This window comes from Syngnathus floridae, chromosome 2, assembly GCF_059516105.1.
Source record: "Syngnathus floridae isolate MCC-2025c chromosome 2, RoL_Sflo_1.0, whole genome shotgun sequence".
NCBI lineage: Eukaryota > Metazoa > Chordata > Actinopteri > Syngnathiformes > Syngnathidae > Syngnathus > Syngnathus floridae.
In genome coordinates, this window is record NC_142414.1 from 4,600,257 (window position 1) to 4,626,626 (window position 26,370).

Consider the following 26,370-nt stretch of genomic DNA (forward strand, 5'->3'; position numbering starts at 1 on the left):
AAAACCTGGCATCCTTGAGAGAAAATAAACTGCCCTTCAAAATCGTTCATTGGCTCCAAAATGAGCACGTTCACAAGAACGTTCACGAAGTTAAAATGCGCTACGTTCAGTTCACGTTCATCCAAAATTTGAACGGGTTCAGGAACTATCGTTCATTGAATGCGTTCAGGGGAAACACTGTCTGTGGTCCATTCAGCCGGAAATGAAGAGGCTAGTCAGTCGCCCCGGTCTGTGTGCATCAATTTCTGATGAACAACTGCGAGAAAACCCCTAGAGTTCAGAGTCAAAATTTAAAAGTTGGACTTGGAAAGATTTGGCGCACTGAACTTCCAGTGATGACTGTCACCTTTCAGCCGAGTGTGGTCAATTAAAGCAACTCCTTGTCACCTTTGATCCTTATCAAAGAATTGTTAGTTCATTGCTGCTGTGACTAAGTTTATTGCCGCTGTGACTTAGTTCATTGCAAAACCTGCTGTGACTTGAGGGGGAAATGTTTGTTTTCTTGTTACTTGGATAAGAACAGTGGCCTGCCAAAAGGCCTCTTGGAGGTATGCTACTTCTGTTGCAAGCCTCCCCCCCGTGACCATGGTAACACAATGACCATTCAGCTGCTTTGGGTCTGCATGGCCAGGAGCTCTGGCGTTTGTACCATTCAGCTAAACTCGTTCTTTCTGCAGTTCTCACTGATTTGTTTTCGTTGGAGGAAGGAGGGCCATACTCGAAAAGTTGACTTGCTGTCCTCTTGTGGGTCAAAGTTAATGCCTGTTCAATAGAATGGTTGGAATTGAGGAGTAAGTTGTGATATTTTGTAATGATATCATGATAGAGAGCGTATAGAGAGAGTAAGAAAACTGTTTAAATATCAATTATCAAACAAACAAACACAGATTTTACCACTAAATTCACCGCCCGCCGTTGATTTTGGTGCCCCCTGCAGATATCACAGCAGTCTGCGGATGTGCAGAATAATATATTTCCATCTAATTTTCATCCCGGTAGCGAGGTGTCGCAACGCCTTTGTTTTCAACTGGAAGGCATCTTTTTTCAATGCTTTATTGATAGCCTCACTCGTTTGGACAATGGAGCGATTTCTCAAAACTCAGCCTCCGTAGTCCGTACAGAGAGAGCAAACTCTTACCTGAAAGATTTGCGTGAGGATGGAGGCAAGGTCTTTTGTACAAGTTGTAACAAGGTGCTGGATCACAAATGAAACTCGACAATAAAAGTTAATCTGTCCTCTGCTCCTCATTTAAAGAGAAATGCAATGTTAATGGACAACATTTTAAAACGGCAGACAACAATTACCACAATCGCCAGTAAGACTGTGACTGTTGAGGATAAGAAACAGATCTATTGTGGGGGCCGTGGCTCAGGCAGTAGAGCGGGTCGATTAGTAACCAGAGGGTTGTCGGTTCAACTCTGTCACAGTCACGCGTCGTCGTTTAATAACATACCTTAACTTTTCTTACAAATAATGCCTGTGATGAGGGAGTAACACAGCAGCAACACGGTAGTAACACAACACTAATAGGGCTGGATAAAAGTCACTGAGACCCAGCTGTAACACAGCAGCAACACGGTAACACAGCACTAACAGGGCTGGTTGAAAAAAAATACCAGTAAAAGTCACTGAGCGCCATCGTCTTCATCTTCCTCCTGTGCACTGAAACCATCAAAGTCTTCCTCTTCAGTGTCGGATTGGAATAGCATCAGCTATAGTTCGCCACACACTTTCTCAGTCTCTCTTTCATTGTCGCTTTTATGCATTTCTTCTAGCATTTTCTATGATGGTCTGTTCATGCTAATTTTATTCATGCACAAAGCGCTAAGTTACATTAAACTAGCGAGCTACACATATAGTTCCAGAGTGGATGTGACCAGGAAATAAATAAAGAAAAGGGTGACAGAACAAGATGTCATCAACAATAGCCCAGCGCCCCCTAGTGACCGGAAGAAACCTCTCAAGTGCATGCATGAGCAGCTGTAGTTCTTACGTTAAGAGCCAAATCGACTGACTTTAACTTAAAAGTGACATCATATGCATTTATTTTGTCCCCCATAATGAGGGTTTGTGTATATAAGCTTCCTTTCTTCAGTAACGTCCGTCTTGAGCTTGTTCTGTCTCTTCTTTGTGTCAATTATACGGAACTATTTGCCTGGGGGATGGACATGCGATCAATGCGCCACTCTTCTCCCCAGTGACTGTGTCACATATTCCTCCGCCCAGCAAAGCGGTGCAGCACAACAGCGGTCCACAGCCTTTTTACGAGTGTGTAAGTGTATTAGTCATCACAAAAGTCATGAAAAATTCATAGATACGCTGCACTGGACGACAAGCCGCAGAATTCAAAACTTGAGCAAAAAGTAGCGGCTTATAGTCCGGAAATTACGGTAGTAAAGATTGATAAGTATTTAAAATGTTTTAAAATTACTGCGCTTTGCTTGACATAGTATGGTTTTTTTTTACAGGGTGTATTCATTTATAAGACGCATAGTATATTGTATGTCATGAAATGTCTATGACTCAAATACTTGATTGAAATAACCCACATCCTTTTCACTGTATTATTTGAAAACTGTAAATATCAAAAATATTTACAATGAATGTATTGTTTTGTATGTTTGTGCTGGAATGTTAACAGTATCCACAGCTCAAGTGGATCATTTACACTTAACTTTGGCACTTGCTATGTTAGCCTTGTTTACACATAGTGTTTTGCATTGTTTTGCACCATATTAAGTTAATTTCTGCTGTATGCAGTATGTTTACAATGTCCTAGTCATGGATATTTTATACTTTGTTTTAATATTTGCTTTAATATCTTCTGCCTCAAAAGATTTGTACCTTATAAAGTAATGCAAATAAATCTGCCAAAGAAGGACAAAGAGAATATTGATTATTTTATAACCACAAATTTTCAGTATGTTTTTGTTTTACACATAATTTTCCAAGATAATTCTTACTTTATTATTAATTAGCTTTATAACTAGTCATTTTAGATAGTTTTTAAGATTCCTGCGGGGACTAAGAAATAGACCCAAAACCTAAAGAATGTTACAAAGCAAATATTTTTGTGTGTACCTAATACTTTTTCAATATCCCATATTTGGTCTAATTTGTTTTTTCCCATTATTTGTGATTTAAAAAAATATTTTTCTATATTCTGTTTGTGTCGTAATAACATGTTATAGTGTATTTTTTCTTGTTTTGTGTTGTATTCCATCCATCCATTTTCTGTACTTCTTGTCCCTAAGGGGGTCGTGTGCGTGCTGGAGCCTATCCCAGCATTCATCAGGCAGTAGGCAAGGGACACCCTGAACTGGTTGCCAGCACACAAAGACGAACAATCATCCGCACTCACAGTTACGGGCAATTTGGAGTGCTCAATCAGTCCACCATGCATGTTTTTGGGATGCCGGAAGAAACCGTAGTGGCCGGAGAAAACCCACGCAGGCACGGGGAGAACATACAAATCCACACAGGGAGGGCCAAAGGTGGAATCAAACCCGCACCCTCTGAACTGTGAGGCAGACGTGCTAACCAGTGCTCCATGTGCCTTCCTTGTGTTGTTGTATGAATATATTAATGTTATATTTATTCATTTTTATCTATTTTGTACGCATGTACATATATTAGGTATGAAATGGTTTTCAAAAACCGCTTGAATCAACCGGTCCAACAGTTTCGGTTCAGTTCGGGCTCAAGCAATCATTTGGATAGCTCTGTAAGAAAACATGTCAACTTGTAAAGGGTTTTATTTGTCTACAACCACATACAAATGAAGTTCCACTGGATAATGTTTTGTTTTGTTTCTGTATTTTTGGTTACGTTCCAAGCAGATTGTTCAACACTTAAGGCAAGTATCTTGTGTGCATAAAATATGACAAACATATGCATGTTGTCGTGGTGAATAGTTAATAATGGTGATGCCAACTCACTCTCCTCCAGATATGCTGGAGGCATAATAATTCACATGCCTTAATTAACTCTTTGAATGCCAAGCTTTTTCAGAAATACCAACCCATAAAATCTCAGACGATTACAAGCATTTTCACCCATTTTTAAGGCCTACAGAATATTGTGTACTATGGCTATACGTATACAGTAATCCCTCGCTACATTGCGGTTCATTTATCGCGGCTTCAGTACATCGCAGATTTTTTCCCAAATTAAAAAAAAAAACATGAAAAATTCAAAATAAAACTTCTAAATTGAGGATTTATGGCAAAAAGGTTGCCCGCCCGCCAGCAGAAGACAAGGAGTGCCCACACAATTGCAGTACGTACACTTGTACCATTTTATAAAAAAAAGTTGTCATAATAGAGTTCTAAAAACATATCTACAGTGTTGTACCTTGTTATACGTAATTTTTTATAATAAGAGAGTTCTAAAAACATATTTACAGTATGTACACTTGTACGTTGTTATAAAAAAGTTATTATGATAATAGAGTTCTAAAAACATATTTACAGTATGTACGTATGTATACTTTAGCTACATCTACATATGTCGTGCACACGCACACACACACATCATATTTATACTTATTTATACACTATTTTCTGTATGTCATTTATACCAGTTAATTTTTTATAATAAGAGAGTTCTAAAAACATATTTACAGTATGTACACTTGTACGTTGTTATAAAAAAGTTATTATGATAATAGAGTTCTAAAAACATATTTACAGTATGTACGTATGTATACTTTAGCTACATCTACATATGTCGCGCACACACACACACATCATATTTATACTTATTTATACACTATTTTCTGTATGTCATTTATACCAGTGGTGCCCAACCACCGGGCCGCGGACCGGTACCGGTCCGTGGGGCACTTGGTACGGAGCCGCCAAACCGCAAAGGAAAACGATGGTTTTTTTTTTTTGTTTTTTGTTTTTTTATTTTTTAATCGACGATCAATTAATTCAGGTCAAGACGCTCGTCCTGGTCACGTAACATGTTTCCCCAGTCAAGCCCGCAAAGCTAGCAAAAATGAGTAAGAATTAAATTTTAAAAATATAAAAAAAATTGGCGATACTCTCCCAATTACATCCGTTGGTTCAGGTCAAGACACTCGTCTCGGTCACGTTACATGTCACGTCAGTCGAGCCTGCGAAGCAAGCAAAAATGAGCAAGAAACAGAGGTGTTTGGAAAGCTTCTTCGAAAAGGGAAAAAAGCCCAATGAGGAGACGGAAGAAGAAGAGGCTACGACTTCTAAGAAAAGGAAAGCTGCATTTAAAAGAACATTTCTGGAGTCCTACGTAAAATATGGATTTATCGCCACAGATGACTCTGACGCACCAAGCCCACTCTGCATAATATGTGGTGACAGGCTAGCTAACGAGACAATGAAGCCTTCAAAACTGCTTCGGCACATGGAGACCAAGCATCCTGCATTAAAAGACAAACCTTAACCACTTCGGGTGTCATTGTCTCCGATTATACCTCGATGGGACTGGCTCGTTTCTGAGAAACAAGCTCAGTGCTCCCACTAATTCAACGTAATGGTGAGTTTTATTAATAAAATTTTATAAATAATAAATAAAAAATTAATAATGAATAAATAATAAAAAATGTCGTTTATACTTGTCTTTATGCCAGTCGTATCATTTTATTTCATCGCATTTATATCCATCCATCCATCTTCTTCCGCTTATCCGGGGTCGAGTCGCGGGGGCAGCAGCTTTAGGAGGGACTCCCAGACTTCCCTCTCCCCAGCCACTTCATCCAGCTCATCCCGGGGGATCCCAAGGCGTTCCCAGGCCAGCTGAGAGACATAGTCTCTTCAGCGCGTCCTGGGTCATCCCCGGGGTCTCCTACCGGTGGGACATGCCCGGAACGCCTCCCCAGGGAGGCGTCCAGGAGGCATCCTGATAAGATGCCCGAGCCATCTCATCTGGCTCCTCTCAACGTGGAGGAGTAGCGACTCTACTCCGAGTCTCTCCTGGATGACCAAGCTTCTCAACTCTCCACTCTGGAGTTGCCCACGGTGAGAGGCGTCGAGCAGGTGTGGGTATACTTATTGCCCCCCCGGCTGGGCGCCTGCACATTGGGGTTCACCCCGGTGAACGATAGGGTAGCCTACCTCCGCCTTCGGGTGGAGGGACGGGTCCTGACTGTTGTTTGTGTCTATGCACCAAACGGCAGCTCAGAGTACCCACCCTTCTTGGGGTCCCTGGAGGAAGTGCTGGAGAGCGCTCCTTCTGGGGACTCCATCGTTCTACTGGGTGACTCACGTGGGCAATGACAGTGAGACCTGGAGGGGCCCGATCTGAACCCAAGCGGTGTTCTATTATTGGACTTCTGTGCTCGACACGGATTTTCAATAATGAACACCATGTCCAAACATCAGGGTGTCCATGTGTGCACTTGGCACCAGGACACCCTCGGCCGCAGTTCGATGATTGACTTTGTAGTCGTGTCATCGGATTTGCGGCCGCATGTTTTGGACACTCAGGTGAAGAGAAGAGCGGAGCTGTCAAGTGATCACCACCTGGTGGTGGGTTGGCTCTGATGGTGGGGGAAGATGCCGGTCCAACCTGGCAGACCCAAACGCTCTGTGAGGGTCTGCTGGGAACGTCTGGCAGAATCTCCTGTCAGGAAGAGCTTCAACTCCCGCCTCCGGCAGTGCTTTTCCCACGTCCCGGGGGAGGCGGGGGACATTGAGTCTGAGTGGACCATGTTCCGTGCCTCCATTGTTGAGGCGGCCAACCAAGGATGTGGCCGTAAGGTCGTTGGTGCCTGTCGTGGCGGCAATCCCCGAACCCGCTGGTGGACACCGGCGGTAAGGGATGCTGTCAAGCTGAAGAAGGGGTCCTATCGGGCTGTTTTGGCCTGTGGGACTCCGGAGGCAGCTGACAGGTACCGGATGGCCAAGCGGAACACAGCTTCGGCGGTTGCTGAGGCAAAAACCCGGGCGTGGGTGGAGTTTGGTGAGGCCATGGAGAATGACTTCCGGACGGCTTCGATGAAATTCTGGTCCACCATCCGGCGTCTCAGGAGGGATAAGCAGTGCAACGTCAACACTGTTTACAGTGGGGATGGCGTGCTGCTGACCTCGACACGGGGCGTCGTGAGTTGGTGGGGAGAATACTTCGAAGACCTCCTCAATTCCACCTACACGCCTTCCATTGAGGAAGCAGGACCTGGAGACTCTGAGGCGGATTCTCCAATCTCTGGGATCGAAGTCACTGAGGTAGTTAAAAAACTCCTCGCCCCCGGGAGTGGATGAGATCCGCCCGGAGTTCTTGAAAGGCTCTGGATGTTGTGGGGCTGTCATGGCTGACACGCCTCTACAACATTGCGTGGACATCGAGGACAGTGCCTCTGGATTGGCAGACTGGGGTGGTGGTTCCCCTCTTTAAGAAGGGGGACCGGAGGGTGTGTTCCAATTACAGGGGAATCACACTCCTCAGCCTCCCCGGTAAGGTCTATTCAGGGGTGCTGGGGAGGAGGGTCCGTCGGGAGATCGAACCTCAGATTCAGGAGGAGCAGTGTGGCTTTCGTCATGGCCGTGGAACAGTGGACCAGCTCTACACCCTCGCTGACACGTAACCGGTCTGTGGCGGAACAATGATTGGGGACCACTGCGTTAAGGTACAAGACTGCCTGTTAAATATGGCCTCGATCTCCACTCTCCACACACACGGGGGGCAGCGCGGTTGAGTTGCATATTCACGTCTCAGATTGGAAACACCAAATAATCGTAATATTAATAATGTCCTCCATTATGTGAATTTTGGGATCGTCTGGAGCCAAAATTGCAATCATGATTAAATTTGATGAATTAAGCAGCCCTAGCCAAAGTGAATTTCAATGGAGAAACGGGACAGTCTTGTCTGTTACCACGATATAAAGGAAAGGAGGAAGAAAGAGTTTTATTTGTCTGAACTGAGGCCCTAGGTGAGGAGTAGAGGAGTCTCACCCAGTCAATGAAAGCGTCGCCCACCCCAAATTTAGCCAGCCATACTGGAAGCCCCATTCGATCCTGTCGAAGTGTCAAGAGACACGACAACTGCAGGAACAGCAGTGCGAGGAGAAGTGATGATATTAAAGAGCCGCCTATTGTTGCACAAGGCAATGTGGAGATCCCCAGACCACATCACGGAGAACCAAATAGACCACATATGCATCAGCCGAAAGTTCAGGAGGTCAATGCAAGATGCTCGAGTAATGAGAGGGGCAGATGCGGCTTCAGACCGCCACCACTTGCTGATGACTATAAAACTGCATCTGAAGAAGCACTCCACAACCACCAGCACAACAACAAAATACAATGTGGGACCTCAGGAATAAAGAAGTAGAAAGCGGATTTCAGATCAGCCTTACCAACAGGTACCAACTACTGCAGGAGCAATATGAAGAAGTGGATGCAGAAATGGAGACTCGATGGCAACACTCTAAGAAGGCATGGCAGGACACTTGTGAAGAAATACTGGGGAGGAAGACAACAAGACACAAAGACTGGGTCACTGTGGAAACACTCCAGAAACTGAAAGAAAGAAAGAAAGGACAAAAAAGTGAAGCTGAACACAAGCAGAACAAGAACAGCAAAAGGAAAGGCACAAGAAGAGTACACACATGCCAATAAAGAGGTGAAGAAGAACATAAGGAAGGACATAAGGGTCCACATAGACAACCTGGCCCAACAAGCAGAAAAAGCAGCGGGGCAAGGCAATTTGAAAGCCCTCTACATGATAACCAAGAAGCTAGCAGGCAAGTTCCAGCAGTCAGACAAGCCAGTAAAAGATAAACAGGGAAACACTCTTACCACAACCGAGGACCAGTGGCGAAGGTGGACTGAACACTTCCGTGAGATACTGAACCGACCTGCTCCAGACGAATCACCGGACATTCCACCAGCAGAGGCAGTACTACCTATGAGCTGTGATAAACCCAGCAGAGCAGAGATCAGGAAAGCCTTCAAGACACTGAAGAACGGCAAAGCGGCAGGACCCGATGGAATACCAGCAGAGGCAATCAAGGCTGACCTGAAGACGGCCACCAACATGCTCCACAGCCTCTTTACTAAAGTCTGGGAGGAAGAAAAAATTCCAGAAAAATGGAGAGAGGGAGTCATGATCAAGATATCAAAGGGAGACCCCACCAACTGTGACAACTATAGAGGAATCATGCTTCTCTTAGTACCTGGCAAAGTGCTCAACAGAATCCTACTGGAGAGAATGAAAGCATCAGTTGACCCCCAGCTCAGAGACCAGCAGGCAGAACTCAAGAGCCTTGGAATCAGCTGGGGGGAGGCAGAAAGGACAGCCCAAAACCGTGTTAAATGGAGAAGAGTCATCGGTGGCCTATGCTCCACGGGGAGCGATGGGGCTAAGTAAGTAAGTATTGTTGCACGGGGACTGCTACCGGACATAAAACCTGTTTACAGTCTAAGTTTATGATTAAAGGCAAGGCCCTCTGTAAGCGCAGTGCCAAGATTTATGTCAAGATCTTAAATTAGACATTCAAAAATGAAATAGGACTATAGTAGCTGCTACCTAACAAAGGGTCTTTGTCCGTCTTAAGAAGCAAAGAAATTGTCGCTTCCGAAATCGTATTGGGAAGCTGTCCAAGAGATAAGGCTTCATTGTATAAGTCTTTGAGAGAAGGGTTGAGCAAAGTGGAAAAAGCTTTAGTGTTCTATTGAAAAATCACAAGGCCGTGGTGTTTTGCCTCTTGGACTTCTAATACAGTGACCAAAGAACTGAGCTTTTCTGTAGATTGTTCTGAAACTTGGGAAAAATGCATCCTATCTAATATAGCATCAGAAGGGGGAGGAGATTCAGAAGCATAAAGAGATAGACCTGTACAAAAGCATCATTGATATCCTTGGGATCAGAGGAGGATATGCCCAAATTGATGATATCGCTGGTATAAACCTAGATGACACTTAAGCCCGGGCTCGATATGAAAGACTCTTGTCCACAGTTTCGTAAAAATGGTGTCTAGATTCAAGTAAGATAGTTCTAATATGAGCGATGGAAATCAAATTATGTTCAGTCTGTAATGCAAGCTGTTGTTTATAAAGATCAGAGGTAGGATTAACAGCATACTGTTCATCAACTTCCTTGATGGCCCTCAAAAGCTGATCGGAGCGAGCGGCCTGAGATGCCTCCCACAGACTGCTTCTATTTATGCCCTGTACATCAAGTTTGAAAAAAAAGATTTGAGAATGCAAAAATTCTCTGTAGTGGTCTTCAGCCAAAAGAACAGAATCAAATCTTCATTGTCTGATTACCCAGTCCAGAAAGTAGAACCAAATCAAGAGAAACTAGTGCGTGATCTGACATAGCAGGGGTCTTCAACTGGTTTTGTCCAGGGGACCACCATTATACCCAAGAAGCAACCACTGCTTTGGCGGAATATTATTTTATTTCGCACCAAAGGAGGATAGACCGATACATCGTATCTGTGTGTCTATTTTGGGAATCTTAGCAACATTTGGCATAATTTGGATGGGTAAATGACTCACAAAAATAGCTGGAAAGTAAATCAAGCCTAAATAATAAATACATTTTATTTTTAAAAACGTTATAATTATAATTATCTTGTGAGAAGAATGAGAAGGCTTTAGCTGATGTAAATTTGTGTCTCCAGGGATCTGTAAGACCAAACTGTTGGGAAAGAGCAAGTAATGTTTTCGCTGCTTTCAAAAGGGGAGCAGGTCTGTTGGAAGACCTGTCCAACAGGAGATCCTGAACCAAGTTAAAATCACCACCCACAATGACATGTTGGTTATCAATGTCCAAATTTTTTGGAAAATTGACTATCATCCCAGTTAGGGCGTATACACAAACAAATAAAAATGGCATCTTCCGAAGCCTCCTAAAAACCATAGCATATCTGCCACTTGGGTTTAAAATTGATTTCTCGGATTTAAAAAGGCCTCTGCGAAAAATATGCCCGCACCCCGAGCCTTACCGTTAAATGTTGAGTGGAAAATAAAAAATGTCAACCCAATGTTTTTTGATACGTACAATATGCGTGATTAACATATAGGTTTCCTGAATAAAATAAACATCACCTTTAAGGTGATCTAAATGGTTCATTACAGGTTGTAATTTAACAGTATTTCCCATTCCCTTTACATTCCAAGAGATGTGTGTGGTACTTATTGTTGCCATACCTCATGTTGTTTAGAATAATTGGAGAGCACGGCATTGGCCATACTTCGGGATCCTGAAGAAATTGTTTCTGAAAAGCCAAAAGAGAGAGATGAGGGGGGAACTCAAATTCTGGCCTAACATCCCTTACAAACATGAAAAATCAGTGTCCATTGCACAATATATATATATATATATGAGTCAAACAATAAGCAGATAAAAGTAAAAATATTTGAAAAAATAAGCAACCAAAATTTGTCTATAATTAAATCTTTATCATGGTGGAAGAAAAGGTCAAATAAAGTAATTATAGAGAAACTTCAACATAGAACATACTGTATTTTTCGGACTAAAAGTCGCTCCGGAAAATATGTCGCATTAGCCATAAAATGCACAATAAAGTGAAAAAAAACATATATAAGTCGCTCCGGAGTATAACTCGCATTTTGGGGGAAATTTATTCGACAAAATCCAACACCAAGAACAGACACGAACGAGCAACAACAGGCTAAACGATAGGTATGCTAACGTGACATAAACATAAACGAAGAGCTGAGAACTTTCTTCTTCTTTTTGTGCCTTACCCTCCTGATGGAGGGTGTCAATGATGGTCCTCTGGACAGCAGTCAGATCAGCAGTCTTCCCCATACTTGTGATTTAGTTTACTGAACCAAGCTGAGTGTTTTTCAAGGCTCAGGAAACCCTTGCAGGTGTTTCGAGTTAATTAGACGATTCAAGTGATTAGTTGAATACCCTACTAGTATACTTTTTCATGATATTCTAATATTTTGAGATAGGATATTTGAGTTTTCTTAAGCTTTATGCCATAATCAGCAATATTAAAATAATAAAAGGCAATATTTCAGTTGATTTGTAATGAATCCAGAATGTATGACATTTTTGTTTTTTAATTGCATTACAGAAAATAAAGAACTTTATCACAATATTATAATTTTCTGAGACAGTCCTGTAGTTGGTTGGACTCAGACAAATTGGGCAACACAAGCAAAACAAATGTCACTTTATTCTTGACCTTCTAACTTTGCTCGGAGAGGGGGAACCTTGTTCTAATTTTGTACACTTGCTGAAAAATACCCTCAAAAAGACATTGTAAAAGTCCGGGTAATAAAGTATTGCTTGCTTCCATGTACTCCCTGCAATGTGCTCACGTACTCGTCATTACTTTTTTGTGCAATCAATGAGTTTTACGACTGTCATTAAATGCACTTCGCACAACAAGTTAATGAGAACTTGAAAAAAAAAATAGGATTCAAGCTTCTAAAGATTGAAATTGACAAACACAAAAGTGTCTCCTTTATGATTTTATTGAAAACAAGCTGGTACTAGCGTTCACTCAATGTGTGTGCCTTTCTGCAGCAGGGGATGCCGATTTTCACGGGGGTAGCTACTTTGGCACGACATCTTGTTCTCGAATTTCATAGTCTTAGGAGACATACTTTACTACACTACTTGTTTTTTACACTGCTAACGTGCAGAGACTAACTGGGAATAGCAGAGCAAAGGAGACAAGGCTGGGGTGTCGGTTCGGAAGTCAAAATTGGTTCATAAGTACGTAGATCGCAATATGAAATTGAACACATTGAAAAAATCAGAACTGAGCCGTTCAGATAATTTAAAAAAATGAGATACAGGTCGCATACAGGCAAAACAATGTGATCGAGGTTGAATTTGCCTGCAGTGTGAACCTCGTCATAGTTATTTTACCGATTAAAAAAAGGTTTTGCCTGAGGATTTCTTTTTGAATTTTCAGTATTCAACGGACTGATATTTTTGCATCAAGTAGCTGGAACATAGGTTTCCAGGGATTGGGGGAACTTTGGTCCAGGAAAAGCTGCAAATGTCGGTTTACGAGTAATTAATTCACCAGAGTACCTGTTGTTGCAGTCTTGAGTCACTGCAGTAAGGTGTGGGCCCATCCATGCAGTGAAAGAACTTGTTTTGGGCTACTCCCTTTCTTGGCTGTTTGTCAAGGTGACAGGTTTGATGGTGATGATGCAAGACATAAATCAACACCAGAGAATAATGACTGGCGGAATTTATAGCAGAAGTTAATATCTACACCCACCTGGTAATTCACCACTTGACATATTTTCTGCCCTAGGCCAAAGGTTACAGTCAAGTATACCTCAGATGATTCATTACACAACCTCCTAACTCAGCTCTTCAGGGGCCAGCAGACATTTTTAGTCAGGGAAATAGTGACATAACTACTTTGCAAATAATTCACTTTAGATTTTACACCCCATGGTTGCTTGTCTTTTGCATGGTTTGGAAATATTGAGCATGCAAGTATTGCAATGCTGAGGAATACTCTTATGACTCTAAATACACACGGCAGCTAAGGCAAATTGTAGAAGGGAAGCTAAGGCATTATTGCGGCGGGGTCCAATCCCTTGGTATTCTGAGGAGTACGTTCTTATAACATGTACTTGGAAAGTCTGTGTATGAAGCGCAGCACATTTAGGGCAGTTATACAGTGGGTTTGTATGTGAAATATCACATCCTGTTTGGAAAAACGTCTCTCCTCAGCCCGCTGATTGACCTTTTTAAGTACTAATAGCGTTGCATGCTCACGTCACTGTTTCAGAATTATGTTGACACACCTCTGACATGATTGATGTAATTAAAAAGTTACTTTAACAGCTGCTATAAGACAATTTTTGGTTTTCTGTGCGTTTTAGACAGATTAATAGGTCAAAGACTGTGACTTTTGGGATAGTCTGGCATGCGTTATTCGCTTTTACATTGATTTCTATGAAAAACGTTGCTTCTACTTACAAACGTTTCTACTTACAAACTTGATCGCAGAACCAATTAAGTTCATAAGTAGAGGTACCACTGTACTTGTGCGAAAAGCTCTTTTCTACCTTGAACTTCAATAAGTCCAAGTACAGGTCCAGACTTACTGATGAGCATTTTCAAGCCCTCCTAAGGGTCTCAACTGCTTCCTCCCACAAGCCAAATGTGACTCAGCTATGCGAGAGGAAGCACTGCCAGGCCTCTAACAGCAAGAAGTTGGCAGATGCCATATTCAGAACTATGTTCTTTCCAAGGTACTTCCAAGAAACTGTTAATACAGACATGTGAATGTGAAAAATAATATTTGTCTAGTCAGCAACTACATGTGCTTTCTTCAGTTTTCTATATCTGCTGTATTATTATTGTTTTTATGATTATCATTTTATTTATTTACTAGTGTTTGATAATTGTTTTTCCTGATTTGATAACATTAAAAGTTATTATCCATGCTTAAAAAAAAACAATGCAGCCCAACCTCACCCCAGACTCTACCTCCAGTGGCCCCAGATAAATTGAGTTTGAGATCCTTGACATAAACTAATACAACGGCGACATCAGCAAATGCTGGAACATGGTTAACAGCTGACAGTAGCCATTACCAAGAGATCATTGTCAAATATATTAATATCAGCAATGTTATTTATCTTTGCAACACAGAGCACTGGGTTTTGAGATCTACACAAAAATAGTTATCAAAATTATTTACATTCAATTTAGCTTTGCTGAGGGACTGTTTATTTGTTAAATGTATTTCATCACAACAGAAAAAAACAGACATACGTATTTACATAAAAGAAGCAGAGTAGAATGCTTATCCTAATATTTTGAAATAAGGTTTTTAGTCTTATCTTTACACTTTTGCTGATTTTTATATTTTTGTCGTGGTACCATTTAGGTACCACTATCAAGGTGCTTAAGGCAGATATAGTATCAAAGTAACATTTTTGGTATCGTGACAAAACCACAATCTATAGTTTTTATCAGTCGCCACATCTTGGAATGCACCGTTGGGCACACCATATAGTCCTCTACAGGATGGAGCGGATTCTGTAATGAACTGCTTGTATATAAATGCTAATATCTGAGATTGTAGACCGATGTAATCTGATACAGTTTTCTTTGGTTGATATCGGAACAATATCAAACGTCACTATCGGACCGGTTTCATTTGTTACATTAGATGATGTATAGTTAATAAACGCAAATCTGTTTTTAACAGTCCATGCAACAAAAACGTAATGCTCTCCCCATGCCTGCATGGGTTTCCTCCGGGAACTCTGGTTTCATCCCACATTCCAAAAACATGCATGGTAGGCCGATTGAGCACTCTAAATTGCCCACAGGTGTGATTGTGGGTGTGAATGTTAGTTTCACTGATTGAGTACTCTAAATTGCCCATAGGTGTGATTGTGAGTGTGAATGTTTGCTCCTCTCTGTGTGCCCTGCGACCAGTTCAGGGTGTACCGAACATACTGCCCTGAGACAACTGGGATGGATTCCAGCAGGCCCGCAACCCTCATCAGGTTCAGAAAATGGATGGATGGATGCAAGCAAGAATGATTGTTTGTTGCGATTGGCTGGTGACCAGTCCCGAGCTTTTCTTGCCACAAGACAGATGGGGGAGGTAGACGCTCAACGGTGATCTTAATGATGAGTAGTATTGAAAATTGATGCCCGTGACCCTCGTGGGGCAGAACGGGTCGCTCAGAGTCCCTAAAGATTTACTTCTTAGTCACCTGTATGTTGTTAGTCACTTAAATGTTGTACAGAGGCTGAGATCAACTGGAGTCAAATTCTTTGTTTGGCATGCACAAACTTGGCCAATAAAGCTGATTCTGAGGAAATCTTGTTTTTCTGGTTTTATGGACAGCCAGGTTTTGTGTTCTTCTAAACAGGTCATAGCACTTACTTTCGGTTCAAGTTGCTGACAGAAACCTATGACGTCGGAATAGGACAACGCACCTGCAGGAATGTACATTTTCTTGACCTTGAAAGACAAGAAAGATACTTTGAAAGTGAAGTGAGAGGCCAATTTCGTGAAGGTTAAAAGACCATCTCTAAACAGAGATGACTTACCAAACCACTTTGCCCCCACGTACAATCCCAACCTTTCATCTATCCCAAAGACACTCAATGATTTTGCCTCCAACAAACCCTGTAAACACAGTGCCCAGTGCCTGTGGAATGGTCAAGATGGCGGCGCGTGCACACGCAGCGGCCACTCTCTGTCCCGTCAGTACGGTGATTTGTTCGTCTAATGAGTGTTCGTCCGACAGTCTTATGTGTTCGTCTCGTCGTGCTTTACCGTGCCACTTGTTTGTCTGTTGTGGGCCATGTCTTGTCACCGTGGGATAGGGGGGAACGACATTTCGGTTTCTTTGTGTCTTTGGCATGTGGAGAAATTGACAATAAAGCTGACTTTGACTTTGACTTTGACTGTGGAGGCAGCGCCACAACTGAATGGAATATTAGTGAGGGAGTTTACACCCAGTGACTTTTTGAAGGACAGTTTGACATTCACAGTTAACACATATTGACAAGTAACCTTTCGAAGCGGCTACAAATGGGGGAATCCCCCTTCCAAGACAGACTCCAAGTGGGCAACATGTAGCACACAATTTGATGCTGTACGATATTAGTTACAATAATGTGAAAGCCCATTCAATCAGATGAAATTCAAAATTTGGTTGACACACAAATTGCTGCCTCAAAACTGCAATATTTGCATGTTTGGCATCATTTGTAGCTGCAGATGTTCTTTACCAGTGACAAATGTCCATGATGATGAAGAAGCCTAGGGTTTGTTGTAGCTTTAGACCAGGGGTGTCCAAACTAAGACCCGCGGGCCAATTGCAGCCCCCAGTTTTAATTGGCCCGCAAGACATTTTATAAAAAGAATAGAAAATGGCCTGCACTTCAACTATTGCCTGAGTGAATTGCACTTTTTAATTTTAACACCAGAGGGAGCTACTGTTCTACTACTACTGTTGATCAAGGCACCATAAAAAAGGACAAAAATAGATGAAGTGTGAGAGGACAGACAGGGCAGCCAATTGCAAGTTGACGTAGTCTTTATTGAATGAGGGGAAAGGGGAAGTGGCGATCAGGAGTTGGAGCAGGTGGGTGCTTCCTTCGTGGCGTAGCCGGCGATTGAGAAAGACGGGTGCGTCAAGGAGCGCAGAGCACCAGGCACGGAGGAGACAGGAAGCGGGAGCAGTGCCGGCGAGGAGAGCGGATCGGCGTCGAGGACGGGCGGAGAGTCAGGACGGGTGGCGAGCAGAGTGTGGTCAGCACCGGGCAGATGGTCAGGGCAGGCGGCGAGCAGAGCATGGTCAATAACGGGCGGGTGGTCAGGGTAGGCGGCTGGCAATACAAGACGGGTCAGCAAACAGAACAGGTCGGCAATGGGAGTCAGACGGGTAGAGTGCAGTGAGCATACGGGTAGCATCACAGGACAGACTGACAAGGAGTGTTCCGCTTGCATGGCTTAAATAGGTTGAGGGTGAGAGGATGAGAGAGGATATGAGCGAGTGAGATACTGAAGCGAAGAAGTAAAGTCTTCTCTGATTGGCTGTTGTCACGCATGTGACCGCATTCTTTTTTATCAAGTATCATGGTTTGCGTCCATTGCATTGCATTAGCAATTACTGGATTATATGTGAATAGCAGGCGGCCCAGTGGTCGACTGGTTAGAACGTGTGCCTCACAGTGCAGAGGTTGCGGGTTCCATTTTGGCTCTGGCCTTCCTGTGTGGAGTTTGCATGTCCTCCGGGTACTCCGGTTTCCTCCCGCATTCCAAAAACATGCATGGTAGGCCGATTGAGCACTCCAAATTCCCCGTAGGTGTGAATGCGAGTGCGGATGGTTGTCTGTCAGTGTGCCCTGCAATTGGCTGGCAACCAGTTCAGGGTGTCCCCTGCCTACTGCCCGAATTCAGCTGGAATAGGCTTCAGCATGCCCGTGACCCTCGTGATGCAAAGCGGTTCAGAAAATGGATGGATGGATGTGTATTGCAACCAGGTTCATGCTTAATTGTGGAATATGCACACACCTGATCACCGTAATCGACCTGAAATTTATCACGATCAGTAATCACGATTGCTTAAAGCGTATGTAAAAGCACCTTTAAAGGGCATGTCTTTACATTATGCGGTCCCAAAATGTATTTGATAAAGATGGACTTGTACTTTAGGAAACTGTTGTTAATTTTTGAATAAAATTGCAAATTGAGGAGTAATTGATGAAGAATCAACAGTTTGTATGTGATCGTTGAAGTTCATCCCGGAAATTGCCGAAGTGACTGTGATGTAGATTATAGGATGCCGAGCGTTGCCGAGTTACTTAGCCCATGTAAACCTAATGGCGGATACAGCGGCGGATGTGATGTCGTCTGACGAATCTCCCTCAGATGATTCTTCACCTTCAGATGAAAATGAAGAAGAGTATGATTTCTTTCCTGGGGTACAAGGGTATCAATTTGAACCGGTGAGAAGTACCCCAGTGGGAGAAAATCAAACCGAAAATGGCGATCATCGTGGTCGTGGTCAGGGCCATGGTCAGGAAAATACTGACTGGTTCGTAACAAAATATCCCATAGTTAACTGCCTAAATAGTTGTGAATAATTTAAAACTATTCTACTTGTTAATACCTACGCGCAAAATGTAAACAAATAAGATATTCTAACCGGAGATTGCATTGACTTAATTTTCACATGGTCCTTGTTTACATTTTGCATTTGACTGATTTTCATGAATGCCTGTCTTTTATATTGTAATATCACGACCAGAAAAATTATTGTAATTACTATAATTGTTAGGTTCATTTCCTAGGCATCTCACAAACAATAAGGAGAAAAGACGTTTTCGGTTTCTTGCGAGGAGAATTAGGAGAGCTGTATGGTTCTCCCACAATTCCCCCCGCAAGGAGAAATAGGAGAGACGTACGCTTGCCGTACGCTGGTCTCAACTACTCCCGAGCAGCTCTCCCATCAACCTCACTTTTATTTGGTTTGGGGTCCCTAAGTTACATAATTCTAAGGGGTGGGGAAATCAGCACTTGTTTACATGTTTTTGTTGCAGAGCCTCTGCAAACAGACATTAACAGATAAGCTATTTTGCACATCATTTCATCATATCTGTCAGGTTCAGGGGTGGAGCATGGAGCAGGACGACCAAGTGCAGCTTGGACCAGGGTTTATTGAGGGAAAAGGGAAGTGGAATGAGGCATCGAGGGAAACAGACGAGAACTGGCAAACTAATAACATGACAGACTGACCGACAGGAATGGCAAACAGAAACAGACTCGCAACAGACAGGAACCACAAGGACAGCAAACGTGACGACATCGACTATCCGACAGGGAGTGAGGGGCAGACAGGACTTATATACACGACAGGTAACGAGAGGCAGGTGGGAATAATCACACGGATCATGGGCACACAGGAGGGGAGGGGCGAGCACACAGACACACGAACAGAACTATGAAACGATCGGGGACGAGTCCTGACAGAACCCCCCCCCCCCCCACAAGGGACGGCTCCTGACGTCCCAAAAAACAAACAACTAGGGGAACCGAACCGCACTAGGGCGGCAACTAGGGGAACCGAACCGCACTCGGGCGGCGACTTGGGGAACCGAACTGCGCTCGGGCGGCGACATAGGGGAAAGAACCGCGCTCGGGCAGCGACTTGGGGAACCGAACCGCACTCGGGCGGTGACTTGCGGGACAGAACCGCACTCGGGCGGCGGCTTGGGGAACCGAACCGCACTCGGGCGGCGACTTGGGGAACCGAACCACGCTCGGGCGGCGACTTGGGGAAACAGAACCGCGCTCGGGCGGCGACTTAAGGGACAGAACCGCACTCTGGCGGCGACTTGGGGGACAGAACCGCACTCGGGCGGCGACTTGGGGAACCGAACCGCACACGGGCGGCGACTTGGGGAACCAAACCGCACTCGGGCGGCGACTTGGGGAAACAGAACCGCACTCTGCGGCAAACGGAGAGTCTGAACCGTGTGCAGCGGCAACAGTCACAGCCACACGCACGGCGGCATACAGGAAGCCAGAGCTGCACGTAGCAGCAGGAGTTAGTGTTTCAGCATTGGGTGCAGGGTCTGTGATAATCGCGGGTCCGGCTTTGTTAGCACGAGGCCCGGCAATGCCGCGGGTCCGGTGACGCTGGGGTGGAGCCCGTTGGCGGCCGCGAGTCTGATGGCCCAGGGAGGCACTCCGATGGCGGCCGCGGGTCCGGCGTCGCTGCAGTGAAGTCCGATTGCGGCCGCGAAGCCGCTGGTGCCAGAAGCATTCCGATGGCGGCCGAGGATCCGGCGTCGCGGCAGCGAAGTCCGATGACGGTCGCGGAGCCACTGGTGCCGGGGGGAACTCCGATGGCGGCCGTGAGTCCGCCGTCGCTGGAACGAGTTCGACGGCGGCTGTGGAGCCCATGGTGCTGGAACCTGCTCAGACGTGGATCGGGCGTCGCAGCGGGAGCTGGGGGTGGAGGGGGGTCCAAGCGCTGGTCGCTGTGATGGTCGGATCGTTCTGTCAGGTTCAGGGGTGGAGCATGGAGCAGGACGACCAAGTGCAGCTTGGACCAGGGTTTATTGAAGGAAAAGGGAAGTGGAATGAGGCATCGAGGGAAACAGACGAGAACTGGCAAACTAATAACATGACAGACTGACCGACAGGGATGGCAAACAGAAGCAGACTCGAAACAGACAGGAACCACAAGGACAGCAAACGTGACGACATCGACGATCCGACAGGGAGTGAGGGGCAGACAGGACTTATATACACGACAGGTAACGAGAGGCAGGTGGGAATAATCACACTGATCATGGGCACACAGGAGGGGAGGGGCGAGCACACAGACACACGAACAGAACTATGAAACGAGTCCTGACAATATCATCTAACAGCAGAAAAGTCTTCTCCGGTGGTTTCCTCTTATCGCCGGCTTGAGATCAACTGGGGCCAAGCAGAGGCAACAAGTTTCGGCCCCTCTGCTCCTGTTTGACAATAGACTTTCCACAGCGATCACAAATGTATAATAACACATAATAAATCATAATGAAATATTACTCTGACAATAATGTAAAATGATATTTTGACAGTAAACATACTTTCATGGTTTTGCCACAGGTCAGTGTTCAATTATTGTGTCTCATTCAAAAGTGCCTTGTAAATGCCTCTGATTTATGAATCATGACAGGTAAAAAAAAAAAACACCAAATAAACACCATGATGTTTGGTTGTTACATACATGGCAACCAATTGTTCTTCTGTGGGCACAGGTTGGACTGTAGGGACTGCGTCTGGCTTGAGAAGTTTCTCAGTTTTGAACCCAAGATGCTCCATCATTGACCCCTGATAACATTCCGCAGTGAAATGAGCTCCACGAATGACAGCTTGAGAGTCTGGCCGCGGGGTCTTAAAATCGGCTCGTTTTGTTTGGACAAAATGAACCCATTGTCGTCGTATAGATTCCATTGCTGGGAAACGATGTAAACTGTGGGTTTTTTGTGTATTGCTAAAAAATTTGACAACACAAACCTTCACCATCGTGGAACAGACGTTTGAACACCAATTTGTAAACTAAATGAAGCTTATATGTGACGTATTGGAGACAAAACACTAGGAAAATGTGTGGTTCTTCGCCCTATCAATCGGTAAACAATGGGGGGGAGGAGTACTGTCATTACGTCACGGTACCATGTGATCCAGAAAAGAGCGGTTCATGACGGGCGGGAAAGATCGAGAAATACACACATTGACTGTGTTTGGCTCACGAATGCAATTTTATTTCAAATTCTATAATATTATTTGGATACAGGTGAATATAATTGAACATTCTTAGTGGTTTTTAGAGCATGTTAAAGGTGCCTTTACATATGTTTTAACATGTTTTAAAAAACACGCGCCTTCGTTTTGCGATGCTTCAGTCACTGGGGTACTTCTCAATGGTTCAAATTGGTAGCCTTGTACCCCAAGAAAGAAATCATACTCTTCTTCATTTTCGTCAGAAGGTGAAGAATCATCTGAGGGAGATACATCAGACGACATCGCTTCGCTATTTGTAAATAAAGCAAACCAAAAACGACAACGCTTCCATTTCTGTATCCGCCATTATGCTTACATGGGCTAAGTAACTCGGCAACGCTCGGCCTCCTATAATGTACGTCACAGTCACTTCGGCAATTTCCGAGATGAACTTCAACGATCACATACAAACCATTGATTTTTCATCGATGACTCCTCAATTCGCAATTTTATTCAAAAATTAACAACAGTTTCCAAAAATACAAGTCCATCTTTATCAAATAAATTTTGGGACCCCATAGTGTCTTTACATGCCCTTTAATTGCCCAAGCCTATGCTAATGGGAACAAACATATAGAAAAGAGATGGATTAATAAAGAGACAGAATGTGAAAACGGATTAAAAATGTTTTCATTGTGAACTACACCATTAAGCTTTTAAAATGAGGCTGGACTGACACAGGTAGAGTGGAATGGTTCTCATTAATGACAATTTCCTGCCAAGTGCAGTCGAGACAGGTTACCAGGACAGTCTACTCATTGTTTTTACGTTTTTGCTCTCTAGTTTTTATAATTAAAATCTTGTTGGGGTGATGTTTTTTTCCCCTTTTAGGCTGCGAGAGCACTTCTTATTGTTCAGTTCTCCTTAGATTGACTTGGCTTTGGTGGGGTTTGGGATAAGGCTTTATGATTTTGGATTAGGCATTAGGAGTAGGCTATGGGTTAGAAAGAATGGGTTTCAAGTGTTTGGATTAGGGTCAATATGTACAGAATAACAGAAATGTACAGGAGTTGCGTATTCAGAACACAAAAAAAGTTCACTATTCTGTTACAGTTACAGAAAAAAGAAGTAATCAGATTACAGGTATGTTTATTAAAAATGAGGATTATTTTGCAGGATTACAATTTCCATGCAGGCAGACAGATGCCATCAGATTACATTACAAACTACAGGTAACTAGTAACTATATTGGAATAGAAATAACCCTCCCAACCCTGGTTTGAACTTAATGTTATGAGTAGGGCTGCCAAGATTACTTGACAAGTCATAACAGCGTCAATGACCAAATCTGTTGAAAGCTAAGTTAAAGGGATGCTTGGATTGTCTGAACATTGGCACTTCTACTGTATGACAGATCTGAATGTGAAAATATTGTCAGCACTAAAATTGAAACTCTAACCCTAACACCATTGTTTGGAATAACGGCATTTATAATAACGGCGTTAGGTAATGCCGTTATTTTTTCAGTAACGTGGTAATCTAATTAATTACTGTTTCCGTCGCTATAACGCCGTTATCGTTACTGAACGTTAAATGCGATGCGTAACTATGAATTGATTGAATGAACCGCGTAATCCCGACGCAACCCTGGCTGCTCCACACACAAAATCGAGACTGGGTGGGTTAACGAGATAAGCGATTATGATTGGCTAAGGCAGAGACATGTTTCATGGGAACCAATCGGAGCCAGGCCATGCGCTTCACGCGCGCGCGCGCGCACACACACACACACACGTACACGCACACAGCAGCAAATGCACTTTGTATTGTTTAACTGTTTACTTTTGAAGGAAATACTTAAAGTACAGAATGTCTACCAGACCAGTTGTCTGAGATTGTGAGCTTGATTTATTGAGTTAAGACTACAGAGTTAAACACACTTTATGTTGTTCAAATGTTTACTTTTGTTGTGAACAAAATACTTCAAGTGTAGGATAAACATTGTGCAATAAATATTAAAGGTTATGTACAAGTACCTATTTGTTCCAATCATTTCAACTGACTTGTGAAAACTGCTCAGAAAAATCCAAATTCTTTTATATATCGCAACTTCTTTACAGTAACGCAAATAGTTACTTTCTCTGGTTACTTTTATTATAAAGTAATTCTGTTACTAACGCAGTTACTTTTTGGATCAAATAGTGAGTAACAATAACTAATTATCTTTTGAAAGGAATGTTCCCAACACTGTCTAACACTACCCCCACTAAAATAATCTGTAGTGATTTTTATAGGTTGAAGTGAACAAGAGTAGCAATGCACATATGATTTTTGGTGATGATTGATTATAGTTTTCAGACATTAAGATACACGAATATTTTTTATCTCCATGGACAGGCAGGCAGGAATGAAGTCAAATTTATCAAACGTCTCCATGTGCAAAAACGTGCAAATTTGATGGTGCATTTAAACAGATGAGGGCTGGAATAAATAAATTTTTGGTGCTGTTTTTTTTTTGGGGGAGCCAACCTCACATTCAAGCCACCAGTGTGACAATGAAGTCCTCAGTAAGCGTTTGTTAGCGTGCATCAACTGACACCCCTAGTAAACATGTACCACCTGGGCAGCACGCACACACAGGGTGGAGTAACGCTCATATCCTGACCTAAGATTACAGGCACACACACAATCACAGTACTGTTATGCACGCGCCACATTCTTGCACTCCAGCTTTCCCTCTCTTTTGGCAAAAGCTGTCAACATCACACAGTCAGTGTGGTCATGCCAGTCTGGCCCTGTTGTTTTTCCCCACAACCCCGACAGGACCTCCTCTGTTTGCTAATGACTGTCAACCCTCCACTCTCCTGGCACTCACTGGAAGAACATGAAGACTCCAACCATAATGACGCCCCAGTCTGTTACAATCCTTGTGCATAGGTGTTTCTGCATCAATATGCAGCTTAGCATAAACAATTGCATGCGGCACATCCACAAGTCTCGATTACATTTACCAAACACCCAACAAGCACATACAGTTTTTGGAAGACTGGTGCTATATATATTTTCCAAATTTTCCAAACAAACTACAAACGAAAAGTTTTACCTTGAGCTACAAGAGGCCTGAAATGTTATTCTATTTTTAGAGTCATGATCATTTAGGTGATTTGTTGTTTTTTTTGCCTTAACTTATAAGCAGAAATATGACAGGACTGCTGCAAGATGGAAGGAAAGAAAGGCCGAACGAGTTAACGTTTTCTGATTGAAATGGCGATTAAATTTTTTTGGAGTGCTCCTGACTGACCCAAGGTCTGTTTATGTATCCTATTTAAGATCACTATCATTTGTCATGGTTCATCAGATTTGTTCACAAACGGGTCGCTGATTCAATCCTTTGCAGTTTGTGGGCCGTTTGTAGATGGACAGTACCACTAAAGCACGAGTTAAAGCAAAGACAGTGTGCACCAGTTGGGACAATGATGGCCCGGGCATTGTGTCTTCCAAAATTTTAATTTAAAACATGTCAGACATCCAAAGCCACACAGTTCCAGTTTGGCTTTGAATGCAGCTACTTTATCTGCCAACTTATTTACCTTGAAGTGACAGCTTGAGCTTGATGAGCGGATTCAATATATCGCACTGGTAAGCAAGTTGAGCAGCTCATTCTTTGTCATTCAAACACTAGCCAGTGATCTTTATCAGGATAGCCAGTAGCGCAAAAAGTGGGTATGCACCAGTGACGTGCAGTGAGGTTCATGACTGGGGAGGCACCGACGTCAATCCATCCATCTATCTTCTTCCGCTTATCCGGGGTCGGTTCGCGGGGGCAGCAGCGTTAGGAGGGACTCCCAGACTTCCCTCTCCCCAGCAACTTCATCCAGCTCATCCCGGGGGATCCCAAGGCGTTCCCAGGCCAGCTGAGATACGTGGTCTCTCGAGCGCGTCCTGGGTCGTCCCCGGGGTCTCCTACCGGTGGGACATGCCCGGAACACCTTCCCAGGGAGGTGTCCAGGAGGCATCCTGATGTGATGCCCGAGCCACCTCATCTGGCTCCTCTCAACGTGGAGGAGTAGCGACTCTACTCCGAGTCTCTCTCGGATGACCAAGCTTCTCACCCTATCTCTAAGGGAGAGCCCGGACATCCTGCGGAGAAAACTCATTTCGGCCGCTTGTATCCGGGATCTCGTTCTTTCGATCACGACACATAGCTCATGTCCATAGGTGAGGGTAGGAGCGTAAATCGACCGGTAAATTGAGAGCTTTGCCTTTTGGCTCAGCTCTCTCTTTACCACGATGGACCGGTACGGAGTCCGCATTACTGCCGACGCTGCACCGATCTGCCTGTCGATCTCGCGCTCCATCCTCCCCTCACTCGTGAACAAGACTTATACTTGTTACTTAGATACTTGAACTCCTCCACTTGGGTCAGGATCTCATCCCCGATCCAGAGAAGGCATTCCACCCTTTTCCAACTGAGGACCACGGACTCGGATTTGGAGGTGCTGACCCTCATCCCGACCACTTCACACTCGGCTGCGAACCGCTCCAGTGAGAGCTGGAGATCACCGCCTGAAGAAGCCAACAGCACCACGTCGTCTGCAAAAAGCAGAGATGCGATGCTGAGGTCCGCAAACCGGACCACCGCAACGCCTCGGCTACGTCTAGAAATTCTGTCCAT

At 43.8% G+C, this 26,370-nt stretch overlaps 1 protein-coding gene across 9 annotated transcripts in view; it reads left to right on the top strand.

Moving 5' to 3' along the window:
• Window positions 1–26,370, top strand: part of dip2ba (DIP2 acetate--CoA ligase B (putative)a) — a 119,135-nt gene that overhangs the window by 3,109 nt on the left and 89,656 nt on the right. The window lies entirely within an intron of this gene.